Source organism: Mesocricetus auratus, unplaced genomic scaffold (assembly GCF_017639785.1).
Source record: "Mesocricetus auratus isolate SY011 unplaced genomic scaffold, BCM_Maur_2.0 Super-Scaffold_100004, whole genome shotgun sequence".
Lineage (NCBI taxonomy): Eukaryota > Metazoa > Chordata > Mammalia > Rodentia > Cricetidae > Mesocricetus > Mesocricetus auratus.
Genome location: NW_024429189.1, coordinates 17,861,389 through 17,878,135, shown reverse-complemented (window position 1 = coordinate 17,878,135; position 16,747 = coordinate 17,861,389). Strand labels below are relative to the sequence as shown.

Below are 16,747 nucleotides of genomic sequence, written 5' to 3'. Positions count from 1 at the left end.
AAAGTTATCAAAATAGTCAAGATTACGCGTGTAGTCAGTTTGTTGCCATGCCTTAATCCAATACCACATGAGGAGGAAGTAGGCATATCTCCACTTCTGAAAATTTAGATTTCTTTCCATGTGCTATTTCTTTTTTTTTTTTTCGAGACAGGGTTTCTCTGTGGCTTTGGAGGCTGTCCTGGAACTCACTTTGTAGACCAGGCTGGCCTCAAACTCACAGAGATCCGCCTGCCTCTGCCTCCCGAGTGCTGGGATTAAAGGCGTGCGCCACCAACGCCCGGCTTCCATGTGCTATTTCTGTCAACAAATCAGAAGCAGAGGACATATTGCAGATCAAGGTCTTATGTATGGACTTTGAAGTCATATAGATCTTGACTGGAATCTAATTCTGTTACTTAGTAACTAGAGATATGCACCCTTAGATGAATTTGCCTTTCCCAGTAAATGCTGAGTTTCCTCATCTCTAACAACCTTGCACCGTTGTTGTAAGGAATAAAGGTCTGATTTATATATTTGTATAAATTCTGATCTTTTATCTTTTCCCTCTTCTGTATCTGTCTCTTTGGAGGTCAAGTAGCATGTAGTCATGAAATCTAAACCCATGATTCTATGCTCAAGGTATAGTTCTCCATTTGAACTGCTGCTGACTGTAGTTTCCTAACTTCTTATCCAGATCTCTGAAAGACTATAATGTATTAGGAGATAAACCAAGCTTGTTTATCCCCCAAACCTAATAGAGAGCTTCCTACGTAATTGCAAATAATCACAAGTTCTCCAACTCTTATGTATTCTTTGACTTTTGAAAGTTAGATAAGAAAATGTTCATTTTGGTGGTGACATTGATGCATGGAAGTCAGAGCACAACTTCAATGGACCCTTGAAAATCCTAAAAAAGTGGCCAAGCTAAACAGGATGTGAGTAGAGATAAAAAACAAACCAATCTGACACAAGAAAGGGAATAATTATGTAGGTAAGAAGGAAGTAGAAACATGCCTGCATGTGAGTCAGCAGGCTGGTGCTATTATTAAAAGTGCAAACATGATCCTAAGATGTATTAATAGATGCATGACATGCAGAAGCCATGGGGTAATCTGCTTATTTTGACTTTGCATTGCCTGAGTTCTTATTGGAGAGATGTGTATTTATTTTAATGCTATTTATTAGAAGTTCCAGAGAATTTGGGGAGAGTTTGGCTGGCACATACAAAAATTGTCAAAGATGTGAAGCATTCCCTTGGGAAGTTTAAATGTGCTATGATACTTGTATTCTGAAGGAGAACTTGAGAGTGTTAAGTAAGTATAGAACATGCTGTGCTTTTCAGAAGATCATGTAAATATACGATGAGTATAAGATAACATCATTATCTCATAGGACTGGAAATACTCAACAGAGAGGACATAATGTATCCTTCCTGCAGACAACTGAATGCTGAGTTTTCAGAAGGAGCTTTCCATCCCCTTTCTGAAGGTTGCATATCCTTGCACATAGAGTGTTATCATTCAAAAAGTTGAGTGATTCCTTTTCCTAAATACAAATCTTTTCCTCTTTGATACTGACAGTATTCTGTGCTTGGGTCCATCACTGGCACAGTGTGGGTGAATGTCCCTTCTAGTAACTTCATTTATTTATTTATCTTTTTTATTGAGCTATACATTTCCCCCCTCTCCCCTTCCCTCCTCCCCTCTTCTCATCCCCTCTGCCCCTATGTTCCCCTCTTCCCCCATGCTCCCAATTTACTCAGGAGATCTTGTCATTTTCCCTTTTCCAGACTGATCCATGTATGTCTCTCTTAGGATTCTCTTCGTTACCTAGGTTCTCTGGGGTTGTGACCTGTAGACTGGATGTTCTTTGCTTTATGTCTAATATCCACCTATGAGTGAGTACGTATTATATTTGTCTTTCTGGGTTTGAATTTTCACTCAGGATAGCTTTTTCTAGTTCTGTCCATTTGCCTGAAAATTTCAAGATATCATTGTATTTTACTGCTGAATAGTACTCCATTGTGTAAATGTACCACATTTTCCTTGTCCATTCTTTAGTTGAGGGTTGTCTAGGTTATTTCCAATTTCTGGCTATTATGAATAATGCTGCTATGAACATACTTGAGCACATGTCCTTGTCGTGTGTTTATCCTTTGGATATATGCCCAAAAGTGGTATTGCTGGGTCTTGACATAGGTTGCTTCCCAGTTTTCTGAGAAACTGTCATACTGATTTTCACAGTGACTGTACAAGTTTGCACTCCCACCAGCAATGGAGGAGTGTTTCCCCTTACTCCACATCCTCAACAGCATAAGTCCTCAGAGTTTTTGATTTTAGACATTCTGACAGGGTATCTCAGAGTTGTTTTGATTTGCATTTCCCTGATGATTAACAATGTTGGGCATTTCATTAAGTGTCTTTTGGCCATTTGAGATTCTTCTGTTGAGAATTCTATTTAGATCTGTACCCCATTTTATTACTGGATTATTTGGTCTTTTGATGTGTACTTTCTTGAATTCTTTGTATATTTTGGAGATCAGTTCTCTCTCAGATGTAGAATTGGTAAAGATCTTTTCCCATTCTGTGGGCTGCCATTTTCTTGTTGACCATGTCCTTTGCTTTACAGAAGCTTTTCCATTTCAGGAGGTTTCCTTTATTTGTTGCTCTCAGTCTGTGATGTTCTATTTAGGATGTAGTCTCCTGTGCCTATGCATTCATGGGTATCTTCCACTTTCTTTTCTATGAGGTTGGGTGTGGTTGATTTTTTTGTTGAGATCTTTGATTCATTTGGACTTGAGTTTTGTGCATGGTGATAGAATGTTTCAGAAATCATTAATAATCTCCTTAGTCTGATTCTTTTGTTCTTTTTGCTTTAGACTAATGTTACTTCGGCTTAAGGACTTTTTAAAAATTATTTCCTAAGTTTCCCCTCCATGCTCCACAAGAGACAACCCGATGCTTCAGTGAAATAATAGCGTAAAAGTGTCTAACTTGCTACAAACAGCAACAAAACAAAATCTGGTTACATATACTTCTTTTTTCCCTTAAAAGTTAATTTGAAGCTATTTATTTTATTTACTTTTATGACAGTGATAATCTAGGGGTCAGGTATGGGCACTAGAATTTAAATGGAGTTAAATTTAAATGTGCTTGGCATTCATATGTTGTTAAATAAAGGACTAGGATAAGGATTAATTTTAGATTTTATTGTTAAATGTACATAATAAAGTTGCAATAGTAGCCAATAAAATAATAAAAATAAGCTTTACAGAAAAAAGCATGAAAAACATGGAATGGAAATTGTAACCAAAATGATCCCAAGTAATACCAGTGCCAATAACCATGGCAAGGCAAGGGAAACTTGGGCATAGAAGGGCAGTTAGGTATCTGTGAATGTAGTCATGAATGGATGATAGAAAAGAAGAGGGGTGGGGTAGAGAAGTGCACATCATGCAGAATGTTCAAAAGAGTTAAAGTGAACCAATAAGACTGTGAGATTTGGAGGCCTGAAAGAAGTATGATGTGGCTTGGATGGGATTGCAGGGCAACTCATGAAATAACTACTAATTGCATGATGCTTAAGAACTGAGACCTATCCCTGGGGTCTTCTGAAGAGTCCTTGCAAGAATTCCAGGTCTCATTACCTGTAACAAATGGAATAAGAGCAATGGAGCTAGAGGAAAGTGTGCATGCGTGTATGTATGCCTGTGAGTGAGTGAGTGTGTGTGTGTGTGTGTGTGTGTGTGTGTGTGTGTGTGTGTGTGTAGTGTAATGTCATAGAAACAAAATCAATGGGACCAAGTAAGGACCAGATGATAGAGGAAAGAAGGTAATCAGGGAATCAGGTTTGTGGCTTGGGAGTGTAGGCATGGTTGTGCCATTTATCAAGAGACAGGCTGTGTAAGTCATGGATTCAGGAAGAAGATAATGAGATGAGTGTAACAAGACTGGAAACCAGATGCTGATAACTGGAGATGTCTAGAGGAAAATGCAGATATGTTTAAATAGTTTTAAGTAGATGGCTGTCTTCTAATAATCACAGCTAGAGAACAATAGCTTATAAATGCCAGAGATAAAAGGATGATAATACCTGAATATTACTAAACAGAAACGTGACTTTGGAAAACAGTTTGGCAAAAAAGGGCAAAAAATAGGACACTGAGGAGCTTCTCTAAATTCGTACAGCTGCGTATGCAGTTTATAGATGCATTTTCTTATCCCCCATCTGCTGAAAGATGAACTGTATTGTTTCTTCACATTTTCCTCTTTTATTTTTCATGTTAGACCAGATTCTTTGTATGTGTAGATTTTACTCTAATTAACAGGAGGAGGACTAAATACATACTCTTTTGAATTTATAAGAAGTCTTTAGAAAGTTTCTTGTGTTTGTGAAATGTGGTTCTCAACCTGTGGGCCATAATCCCTTTGGAGGTTGAACAACCTTTTCACAGGAGTCCCATATCAGATATCTTGCAATATTTACATTGCAATTCACAGCAGTAGCAAGATTATAGTTACGAAGTAGCAATGAAAATAATTCTATTGTTTTGGGGTCACCACAGCATGAAGAACTGTATTAAAGGTTTGCAACATTAGGAAGGTGGAGAACCACTAGTTACAGACATCTGTGCCTTCAGTCTTCACAATGTATTTTATCCAACTCTATCCCATTGCCAACAGCCTGGGACTCAGAGCAGGTGAGAGGAGTCAAGGACACCATCCACCAAGCAGATCTATGGATTTGCTTTCCTGAAAGGTAAAACAATTAACCTTGCATCACTAGTTTATTTGTGAGGATCAAAAGAAATAATGCTTATAAAAGTTATTGTTATTATTAATGATATCCTCCTCCTCCTGCTGCCCTCCCTCCTCCTTCTCTTCCTCCTTGCCCTTCTCCTCTTCTTCCTTTTCTGCATTATTTACAAGGAAGGACTATATAGGCAAAGAGACAGAAGTGCAAAAGCAATTCAGCCCATTTCCGACACAGATAAGTAACTACAATACTTTTGTAAGTATCTTAATTCTAAGGTTGTTTAGTCAGAAGTGGACTTTTGAATAGGTGCAATTTATCAGATATACATTGCTTAAAGATACATTTATCTTTCTGTGACCTAATCCCTTTCAATTCAATTGAAGTTTGTCACAAGCTTCTGATATTCTTAGTATTTTTAATCTGTAAATGGTCATTCCTGAAGACTGTAATAATGTATCAGAATTCTGGGGCAAAAAAATCTTGAAAATCAGTTTTAGGGGAATTGCCATCAAGAATATGCTGTGATGTCATTTTTGTAAGTGTGTTATCTCATTGCTCATACGCTTTCCCTGATTATGTGGGTTTGCTTTCTATACAATGCTTCATTAAAGTTCAGAACTACAGGTCTGGGTGTACATACTGTGTAGTCTTCAGCTGACTTCTGGGGGGAAATACCAGGTATCTCTGAGCAGTGATTTAGCAGCTTCTCAATAGGGGAACAGGTCAACCATGGTCAGAAATACTGAATTAGCTATTAAAGCCACACAGAGGGGCAGTGTCAGGAACTGGTTATTTTTTTCCCTTGGTGGCAAGAGGAAGTAAACTAAGTGAGGTTCGCAGGTCCTGATATACAGGCTTGTCACAGTAATTAGACCATTGAACTGCTTAACATGGTGGAAGAATTTTAAATAGCCCAATATTAAACTTGTGAATACAAATAGCTGGTGTTTAACTTGACATGATGGAAGTCCTCATTACTATATGTAACATTTGTGATTTTTTTCTCTCAATTAGATGACCAGCATAGGTGCCACAGGTTCTTGAAGTTGAGCCTTATGTTGATCTGGAAAAGAAATTTTATTAATTTGTTCTAAGGTAAATGGTTACTTTTTTTTTTAAAGAACAGAGGTGCATTAGCTTTGAACTCCCATGAGAAAATAAATGTTTAGATAAAAATATCATAAGACTTTACTGATGGTTTTGTGGTATCTCAGGGATCATATTGTTTTGTATAAAAGAGAAATTAACCTTTACACAGAACCATCATGTATCCTTTTCATGCACTTGCAGTGATTAGGAAATGAATACCTGGCAGAATCTAGTAGTTATCTGTGTGAGAATTATATCAGTGCTCAGTTAATCTTTTAAGGTTAGTGAGTCAATTTTGTAATGCTACATCTACATATCAGAGCAGAATTTGGAGGAACTCAACTCAATAAACAAAAGGACTGTTAAATGAGTTTAGCTTAGACAATCACATCTTAATTAAATAGAGACAGCTTAGAGGGGGAAAGAAACAACAAGCAGTAATGGAAGCACCCTTCAGTGTGTTTAGCTTATGAAAATGTTCCTAAATGATTCAAAATGTGGTTCATGTGATAAATATTTTCTATACTGCAGCTATATGTTGACAAATGAACAACATGCACTGTTGGCAAAGAGGCTGCAGAGTGTCAAATACTAATTATCATGATTACGACTTGAACTTGTCAGAACTAACATCTTGACATCTTGAAGAGGATGTGCAGAAGGTTGGGAGCAGAGAATGTTACAAATTCTCTTCCATTTGGCTATTATTAAACTGGTGAGAATATATAAGCATATGCAATGCACACCATCCAAGCCTGTGCTGTGATCTAACTGCACGCTTATCAATCCTGGTCTAAAGAGTACCACACTATATTTTATTACATGTGAACTACTGCTTTGTACTCTCCTCCCTCTACTCCTCTTTTAAGAATTTCTGCACAGATCTAGAAAAGATTCCTTACATGTTTTAATGATGTTGTAATAAATCATCAGGCGTGAGTTGTTTCTTTTTGACTTTTTCTTCTACTCACATTTCAATTGGCTTAACATTAGGAGATTTCCACTCATCAGGTATGAGATGTCTTTCTTTTCAGCTCTAATGTAACTTGATTAGACTTAACAAAAATAATAACAACAAAAACCCTACTCTGAAGAAAATTGCCTTTTTCAGGATTTTCCCCTTTCAGATCAGCTATTGACCCTAATCTGAATAATTTATACTAATTGTTATAAAGCAATAATAGGATACAAAAATGAAGAGTTAAGGTAGCAGAAGGGAGTTTTCTAGAAAGATTTTATAGGTAAGGACAGGAGTCAAGGAATATTCTAGATAATTAAATGGTGAGCCCTAAGTTTTAGAAAACTTAGGCAAGTTAGGGTGGATAGTTGAAATCGATTATTCATTTGTATATGCTGTGCTCTGATGTACACTTCCTGGACATGGGTACAGGAAATTCCATTTCTATACCTCTAGCACTGACCGGAGTCTGAATCTGAACAAGTTCTTAAATAATTTCTTGACTACATAAAACAGCATCGCTTCTAGAAGTTGAGAACCCTTAAAATCTGTATCCCTTTTCCCTAGGCTCTGTTTCCTCCTCCCTGTATTCAGCTCATGCATGGCATTCTCCCAGGACTGTTTGCTGTTCCTGGAACACACTGAGCAATTCTATGCAATCAGGTTTTTGTGCTGGATCCAGACTGGTGCCCGTGTCTCTTCTTTTTGAAATCTCATCTGTCTGTTTCAGCCTAATTCAAACTCCCAGGTGTGTGTCCTAATGTTAGTATGTGTGAGAAAACTCTGCCCCTTCTCTAACCCTAACTAGATTTAATTTTATCTTCATTGTGCTACCCTATAATTTGTTAAATCCCTTTGGCTTGCATTATAGCTAGCCGTGCATGTCTGGATCACCCCTACTGGCTGATTGTTCATTGAAAACAGGAATTATATTGATATGTTCATTCATTCACAACATGTATTAGGCATTTTCTATGTGTTAGGCATTGTGTTGAGTTTTAGACATGCTGTAATGATGATGACAAACAATATATTTTCAAAAAGCTTGCATTCTAGTTAGAGAAGAAAGAAAATAAACAAACAACACAAAGATGCATCTGATGCCAATAACATTGTTGAGATTATTATAAGGAAAGGAAATGGGATAATATATATATATTATATTGGGATAATATATATGGGACTATATATATATATATATATATATATATATATATATATGGTTCACAAGAAGACAGTCTGAAGATTGATCCCTTGTAGCAAGCTGAAGGTATTATTTTAGCAGGTTGGTAGAAGAACATTTTGTGCAGAGAGATTAGCAAGTACTAGAATGCTAAAACAAGTGGGCATTTGTAGAGTCTGAGGCAGTACAAGGAGGTCATGTTGGGTGAGGCAGAGGAAACTGTTGAAAAGTAGGAAAAGGGAATAAAAATCTAATAGAAGTTCATATCAAGTAGGGCTTTGTTTGCCCTGACATATAATTAGGATTTTACCTCAGATGATTATAGAAGGCTTTCCATGAACTGTAGCTAGAGGAGTACCATGCTTCTTTTCATGCTTTAAAAGAATTTCCCTGGTTGCTTGTGTGTAGAATTGTGGGTATGCAAGTATGGAGGATGATAACAGCTAGGACTAGCAGTGCAACTCTTCAACAGGGGATGATGGTCATTTTTGACCAAGTTGATGGATGTGGAATGAGAAGCTCCCTCTGGAGCCCCACCCCATCTTCAGGGTGGAGTTTTTGCCTACACCTCTACTCAGAATATAGAGTATTGTGGCTTATCACCGTTCCAGGGTTGCTTTTAGTATTTTTTAGTTGATAAGTTTCTAAGTTGGCAACGTGTCTTCACTTGATCGGGGAATTAATCTGTGAAGATATAGTTGGTCCTGAGGTCACTTCAGGACACTGAGGTTCTTTCAGTGCATGAGCTCAGGATAGCATCTTCATCACATTTTCCCAGCTCATGACATCTTCACCAAATCTGTCACTCATTTTGGGTTTCCACCTTGACTGCCAAGTGTTGCCAATTACAAATTTTCCTGAGAATGTAAATGAAGCCTGAGTCATTGTGAACCTGTGAACTCATTCTAGTCACTAGAGCAGATGGAATGTGAGTAAAGGTCAAAATAGATTTTTTCCCCAGTAGCATGTCTGTGACTTTGTAAAAGGCACTCAATTTTCTCTCCTCTTTTTCCCTAACAGATTTGAAAACAATCACTTTTGTGAATATGTTGAAAGCACATCTCATTTGAAGCCTGCTTGTATTTCTTAACTTCAAAGTGGGGAGTCACTGTGTTCATAAAATAATGGTCCATTGAGATTGGCAACGCAGAAGCTTGATAGAGGAACTGGATCTTCATCATCCAAAAAACTATCAGTTTGTTTCTTCAGTAGAGAGTGAGTCCTACCAGGAATATATGTAATATGTATTATGTATTTATATATTGCATATATGAGGATAATGTGCACATTATATTTGATGCCTTCACAGTAAATTTCATAGTTTTTCTCTAAGTACTTGTCTTTTGAGATACACATTAGATTTTACTTACCTATATTTAGTATCCAGTCAACATTAAGTATAAGGTAAATTTGGTCACATTAGCAAATATTTCACTGAAGCATGGAGTATCAATGTGTGGATATATATATCCATATATATCTGCAAATAAAATATTTTGTTGGTTAATAATGAAAGAAAGAAGACTTGATAATGGTTAATTCATCAGTCTATCATCTACACATAAATTCATTCATGTATTCACACATTCATGTAGCTTAGAGACACACATACACACACATACAGAGAAAGAGAGAGAGAACATCATAGATACCTCTGTGTCTGTGCATTTACATGTGCATATTGATAGTCTCACACAAAAATGGACTTTGGGAGCCCATTATCTATGGAGGGATACTATGTCATCCCAGATACATGGAGGAGAGCCTAGGCCCTCCCACAAATGACAGACTTTGATGATCCCACACAGAAGACCTCACCACCCTTAGGGTATGGGTGGAAAGTGGGTTGGGGGTGTTGGCAGGGGGCATGGGAGGATGGGGGAGAGGGAATGGGGATTAATATGCAAAATTATGGTATCTAAATAAAAAAGGAAAATATGCCATATTTATATTACATATAAATATATACATATACAGTGTACATATCCATATATTTAGCCAACAGTTTGTATTTCTAGCTAGTTCTATTGTGTAAGTCATTTGAAGAGGATTAAGAAAATATTTAACCAAGCTTATGCTGGTTATATCATAAGTGACCTTTGTGAAATAGAAAGTGATTGCCTCCAACCCAAGATTTAGAAAGTTTAATGGGCAATATAAAGCCAAGTGTATCTTTTATAGCTTGCGTATGAAGACATGTTGTTGTGCTCTCTGCCGATAAGACTTATGTGAGTTTCTCTTGGACTCTGTCAGGCACAATGGGGATAGTAATTTTTAATGATAATATATCAAAGTAGAATAAAAATAATTGTGAAAAATTTTAACAGTTACAGAGCATGGTTAATTAATGTCATTTGTTCCTCATTATACCCCATGAGAAAGGCACTTTTAAACTTTTATTGCATAAAAGTAAATGGAGACTTGAGAGGGTAAATGATGTCACAGAGTCATTAAACATTCTGTGGAGCTGAGACAGGAACCTCAATATGACTGAAAGACTGTGTTCCCCCCCACACACATCAGTCTGGCAACCAATGAATTGATAATGAATGTTCCCCTTATGTTTAGGGGAGAAAACCTTTACAAAAAAGTTTCAAATATAAGTGCATGCACTGAGGGATTCACTAAAGGAGAGCACAATGTCACGTCAAAAAAACAAAAACAAAAACAAAACAAACAAACAAAAAAAGGCCATTACAGCCATTTGAAACTTGAATCTGTGTGAAAAGGAACAGCACACAATGGAATGGCCTAGGTTTGTCCTGTTGAGCTGTCGGGTTCTTGGAAGGGATATAAGTGTTTTGTTCACAGAGCTCAGAGACAATTTATATCCCAAAGCAATTTATGATGTCATATATTAGAGTTGCAAAGTTCAAATGGAAAGATACAATTGAAGAAAACAAAAGAGGAATAAAAATCAATAATCTTGAGGCTATGGGAGAAATGTTACTTAAGGAGAAACGATCTCTCCAGAAAGCAGCTTTCAGCACTGGTGAATGCCCTAATGTTACCTACAACAAAGAAGATGAAACAGTTAACTCCCAGCAAAGCTATCGTCTGTTATTTACTGATCTTGGAAATAATGTAGGGAAAATGTCCCCTAGACATGTGTTTTATTGGAGACATTTTTGGAGTAGGAGATCCTGTGAGGGGAAACTGGGCAGCTGTAGGTCTAAATGGACTCACGGAACAAAGAGTAGAAAAGTACTTGGAAGTGGAAGTCAGTTGCATGGTGGAGCCTGACAGTGTGCCTGAGTGTCAGTGTGTTGGTGATGGTAAAATCTACTGCATTACATGTAGACTGGCTTCTAGGACGTCTTAATTAGATGGATTCTGAATCTTTGGGCCAATCTCCTTGCTTCTAGCCTCCAACCTCCATCCTCCTGTCCTTAACTCGTTAATGGTTTAACATTTTGGTGCCTATTATAGTCTTTTTTTCTTCTTCATGTCAGATTCTCCTTTACATACTAACATTAGGTATTTGGTAAAAAAAAATGATCCAACCTGAGCACATTTTCTTATTAAGACTAATAGGCGTTACAATTATTTTTGCACGAATACAAAATGTATCATGCCTAGAGACATTATTCCTGCTCAATAAGCACTATTATTAATAATGATGTGCTACCTGAAGAACAGAGTAGAATTCTTAGAAGGAAGAAACTGTTCTGTTTCATGTGCCTTTTGAAAATGATGTTTATTATTGTTGAAAAGTATGAAGAATAAAGTGAAGAATTGTTTGATCACAGCTTCTAGAAGTAACTGCTATTAATATTTTGTTGTGCTTTTTCTTGTGTGTGTCTAATAATACCTGGGTCTAATATATATTATAATATATATTCATACTCACTTTATCTAGCAAAATATGGGGTTTCCAGGTATTCAGTTCTATGTGAAAGCATTATTTACTTTTCCATTTATTGTATGTACAGTTATTAATCAAATGCTTCTCTACCCATATGTGTATTTTAGTCTATTGTTCATTTTATAAAGTTTACTTCTTCTGAAAGTTCTTTTTAAAGTCAATCATGTGCGTTTGTGTGTATGGACATGATGCGTGTGGACAAGTGTGGAGGTAAGAGCACTGTTCTGTGGAGTCAGTTCTTTCGCTTTCACATGAGTTCTGGGACTTGAACTCAAGTTGTCGGGCTCGCCAGATAAGCACCTTCCCTCAATGGCTGATCCATTATGGTAGCTCCCTGTATCTGTTTATTTGTTTTCTAATTAAGTTTTGATTTCCTTTGTCAGTGTTTTTCTGTTTCTAGCACACAACTCTTATATACTTAGATCATATACGCAAATTTATGACTAAATCTCATCTTTGGTGTGATTACAAACGGTGTTGTTTCTTAAAATGTAGATTCTAATGTTACTTGCAAACATGTAGAATTTAGTCTGAACTCAGCAAGTCTGAACACAGCAAAACCTGAGTATTTGTTTTATATTCTGAATCTGTTTCTTTCCATTTTTGATAGAATACACACATGGGTGAATGGGATATTTTGTTAACTAAGGAATTTGCTGCTGAGAAATAAGTTTGTGAAGACAGAGGTAAACAAAGTTAAAGGACTTCTCAAAGGCTTTCCTATTTAAACGTGTATTGTGAGCTACCAACAATGAAATCAGTTACTCTGTGTACAGGAGCCACCGAGATAACATTTTGTGTGACTTCAGTTCAGAAAGCATAAATGTGATTCTACTTTTTGATTCAGAATGGACATTCTATATCAATGGGAGTTCAGAAGTGTTGCTTTCTAGTTATATTATGAAGGGTAACACAAAGATCTGTTACGATAACCAGCATATCTTGAAGTCTCTATCCTTTGCTCTTATTGCAGTATGTATAGATGACTCTTTTGGTGGTTCTTTGCCTAACTACACTGAGAGAAGAGCCTCCTCCCCTTTCTTTCTTAAAGAAATGTAGCCACCTGAATGAGGTTGAAGATAAATTAATGACCCTTAATATTTATTTCTGTGTTCAGTCAGTGAATGCCACTTATACTCTTGAGATGTTTCATGTCTATTCAGAAAGCTATTACAAAGGTAAAAATTTATTATTTTAATGGGATGATCTTATTTAATAAATATCCCAAACTCTGTAGTCAGCAAGTATCCTCTGCTAAGATAAGAACTAGTTACCTCCAAGTTTCTCTGATTAGATTTGTCAGTATTTTAAACTAGGGTTTTTATGTTTATATTAATGAATGAGACTGATATAAATGTTCCTATTCAATGAGCTTTGTTAGTTGTTACTATTATGGTTTTGTTATGGAAAGTTTTATAAATTCTTAAATGACACATTTTGTTTTGAGATAAGTACAGATATGCATACACCTGATCATAGGCATTCATTACCTAGGTTTTTAAAAAAATGTTTCTTTCATTTTTCAGATTATAATATACTTATATCATTACTATCGCCTCATTCTTTTCTCCAAACCCTCCCATATTTGCTTCCTTTCTCTCTTTCAATTCATGGCCTCTTTTTCCTGTTGCATGCACATGTATGAGTGTAGATATAATATAATAAATATGTAATATATATACATGTATTTATATTCCTAAATACAACTTTCTCAGTTGTATAATGTTTCTTGTATATATGTTTCCAGGGCTGACCATTTGAGATAAGATAACTAATCAGCATGCTCTATCATTTCCATCACTACCAACAACTTTTATAGCCACAACCACTATATTATTCCCTCTACTCCCTCCCTAGCTCCTGCCAAAGAATTTGTTCTGTGTTTCCATAACTTTGTCATTTCAAGAATATCTTACCTGTCTTCTAAAGAGGTAAATAAGGGTGTGGATTTGGGTGGTAGGTAAGATCTGGGAGTAGCTGGGGGAGGGCAAACCATGGTTAGACTATGTTGTATGAAAAAAAACGTTTTTCAATAAAAATAAAATTATATAAAAAGAATATCTTAGAATTAATGTGATAGAGTACTGCTGTATCATCAGGGCCAAGACTCTTATCACATAACCTATAATGCCTTTTAGTGGCCTGGTGATTTTCTATGTTCTGTAGGATCTTTTGTATGATTCCAATAAAAAACCTTCTCCTCCTTCTTGGTCAGCATTGAGTGGCACATCTTTTCTACCCTTTCAGTTTCAATTCTGTCTCTGTATCTTATATTTGAAGTGTCTTATTGAATATTGCATATATTTATATAGTTGCATTGTATTTTTAAGTCACGGCCAAAATTTTCCTTTTTTGTTTACTTAATTTTTTCTGGTCATGTGCATTTTGTTTTCATATTTAATGTACTTATTGTTGTGTTGGGGCGTTGGAGCTTAAACTGATCCTCTTTCTGTTTTTCTTTTTCTTTTTTTCAAAACTGTGTTTCTCTGTGTAGCAGCCCTAGCTGTCCTGGAACTCCTTCTGTAGACCGGGCTAGCTTTAAACTCACAGAGATCTGCCTGCCTCTGTCTCCCTCCCTAGTGCTGGGATTAAACACCACTGTCTGGCAAATTGGTCCTTTTTCATTTGTTCTCCATTCTCTACTTTCTTTTCCCTGTCTCACTGTGGATTATATCAACTTATTTTAGAAATCCACTTTAAATTACTTATATTCTTTGTGTGTATGTGTACGCGGGTGTGTGTGCTAGGGATTAAAGTTGGGGTTTCCTGACTTATTGAATGCTAAACAAGCAAGCACTTTGCCACTGAGATGTATCCCATAGCACAATATAGAATATTTTTTAGCAGTTGCTGCAGTACTTTATTAGATTATGTAACTGATAATTGGTGTCATTTTTTTACTGATAAGTTAAACACAGAAATCTTACCTCTATTTATGTCACTTTACTCTCTATAGTTTATAATACTTGTTGAAAATGTTTCCTTGTAAATGTTTACAGTCATACTAGACAGTTTTGTGTGTCTTTAGCCATCAGACACCATTTAGAAAATACAGAGAAGGAAGTTATATGACACATACCCATATTTTCGCATAGAATGATCTTTATATTGTTTCAAGGGTCTTCCTTTCTTTTTTATCATTTTTATTTTAATTTTAAATAGCTTGTTTTACATGTCAATCCCAGTTCCCTCGCCCTCCCGTACTCCCCTTCCCCCCCACCCTCCCACCCTATTGCCAAATCCTTCCACATAGGGGATATCTAGAGTCTGTCATTTTACTCTGGGTAGGGTCCAGGCACTCCTCTAAGAGTCCAGGCTGAGAGAGCATCCCTCTTTGTGCTATAGGCACATGAAGACTGTTTGTATACCAGGGATAGACACTGATCCACAGCTCAGGGCCCCATAGGTTGCCCAGGCCTTCTCGCTGACACTCACATTTGGGGGGTCCAGATCAGTCCCATGCTGGCCTCCCCACTGTCGGTCTGGGGTCCAAGAGCTCTCCCCTGTTCAGATCAGCTGTCTCTGCTGGTTTTGCCAGCTCATTCTTTGCCAATTTGCTCATCACTCCTCTCTCTCTGTCACTGGGTTCCTTGGGTTCATTTCAGTGATTAATTGTGTGTTTGCCTCTACTTCCATCAGTCACAGGATGAAGGCTCCCGGATGGTTATAAACATCAAGTTCATTATCAGGAATGGGCATTCGAGGTGGTCTCTCCACTATTGCTTAGCTTGTCAATTGGTGTTATCCCTTTAGATCACTCGAGGTCACTCTGGTGCCTGATCTGTATTCGATCCTATGATTCCCTCTTCCCCCTATTCTACCCCCACCCCTTCAACTTCCTGTTCCCCCATGACCAACTCTCTTCCTCTTTACCCCCTCTCTTCTTCCCAGGTCCCACTCCCCCCCACCCCTCGCCGTGTTCCCCATCCATTCAGAGGATCTTGTCTCAATCCTCTTCTCTTGGGTACTATGCATATATGCATATCTTTTAGGTTATTTCCTGTTTCCCAGACTCTATCAGTGGAAGTGCAGACTGGCACTATCCTGATCCATGTCTAAAATCCATATATGAGTGAGTACATACCATGTTTGTCTTTTTGCGACTGGGTTACCTCACTCAGGATGGTTTCTTCCAGTGCTATCCATTTCCCTGCGAATTTCAAGATTCCATTGTTTTTTTCTGCTGAGTAATACTCCATTGTGTAAATGTACCACATTTTCTCTATCCACTCTTCAGTTGAGGGGCATCTAGGTTGCTTCCAGGTTCTGGCTATTACAAATAATGCTGCTATGAACATAGTGGAACAGATGCCCTTGTTGTATGAACTTGCCTCATTTGGATATATGCCTAAGAGTGGAATTGCTGGGTCTAGTGGTAGATTAATTCCCATTTTCCTGAGGAATCTCCATACTGATTTCCAAAGAGGCTGTAAGAGTCGGCATTCCCAACCAGCAGTGGAGGAGTGTTCCTCTCACTCCACATCCTCTCCAGCATAAATTGTCTTCGGTGTTTTTGATTCTAGCCATTCTGACAGGAGTAAGATGGTATCTCAGAGTTGTTTTGATTTGCATTTCCCTGATGGCTAAGGATGTTGAGCACTTTCTTAAGTGTCTCTTGGCCATTTTAGCCTCCTCTACTGAGAATTCTCTATTTAGCTCTGGACCCCACCTTTTAATTGGATCCTTTGGTGTTTTGGAGACTTGTTTCTTGAGTTCTTTGTCAATTTTGGAGATTAGCCCTCTGTCAGATGTAGGGTTAGTGAATATCTTTTCCCATTCTGTGGCCTGCCTTTTTGTCGTTTTGACTGTGTCCTTTGCCTTACAGAAGCTTTTTAGTTTCAGAAGGTCCCATTTGTTAATTGTCTATCTCAGTGCCTGTGCCACTGGTGTTATGTTTAGGAAGTGGTCTCCTGTACCA

General features: G+C 37.3%; 1 long non-coding RNA gene across 1 annotated transcript in view; it reads left to right on the top strand.

The window, feature by feature from the left end:
- The first annotated feature begins 7,367 nt into the window (after positions 1–7,367).
- LOC121140169 overlaps positions 7,368–16,747 on the top strand; it is a 50,854-nt gene continuing 41,474 nt past the window's right edge. Inside the window, exons 1-2 of the long non-coding RNA XR_005876974.1 lie at positions 7,368–7,529; positions 8,985–9,179. This is a non-coding gene — a long non-coding RNA (uncharacterized LOC121140169). The remainder of the gene's footprint in view (positions 7,530–8,984; positions 9,180–16,747) is intronic.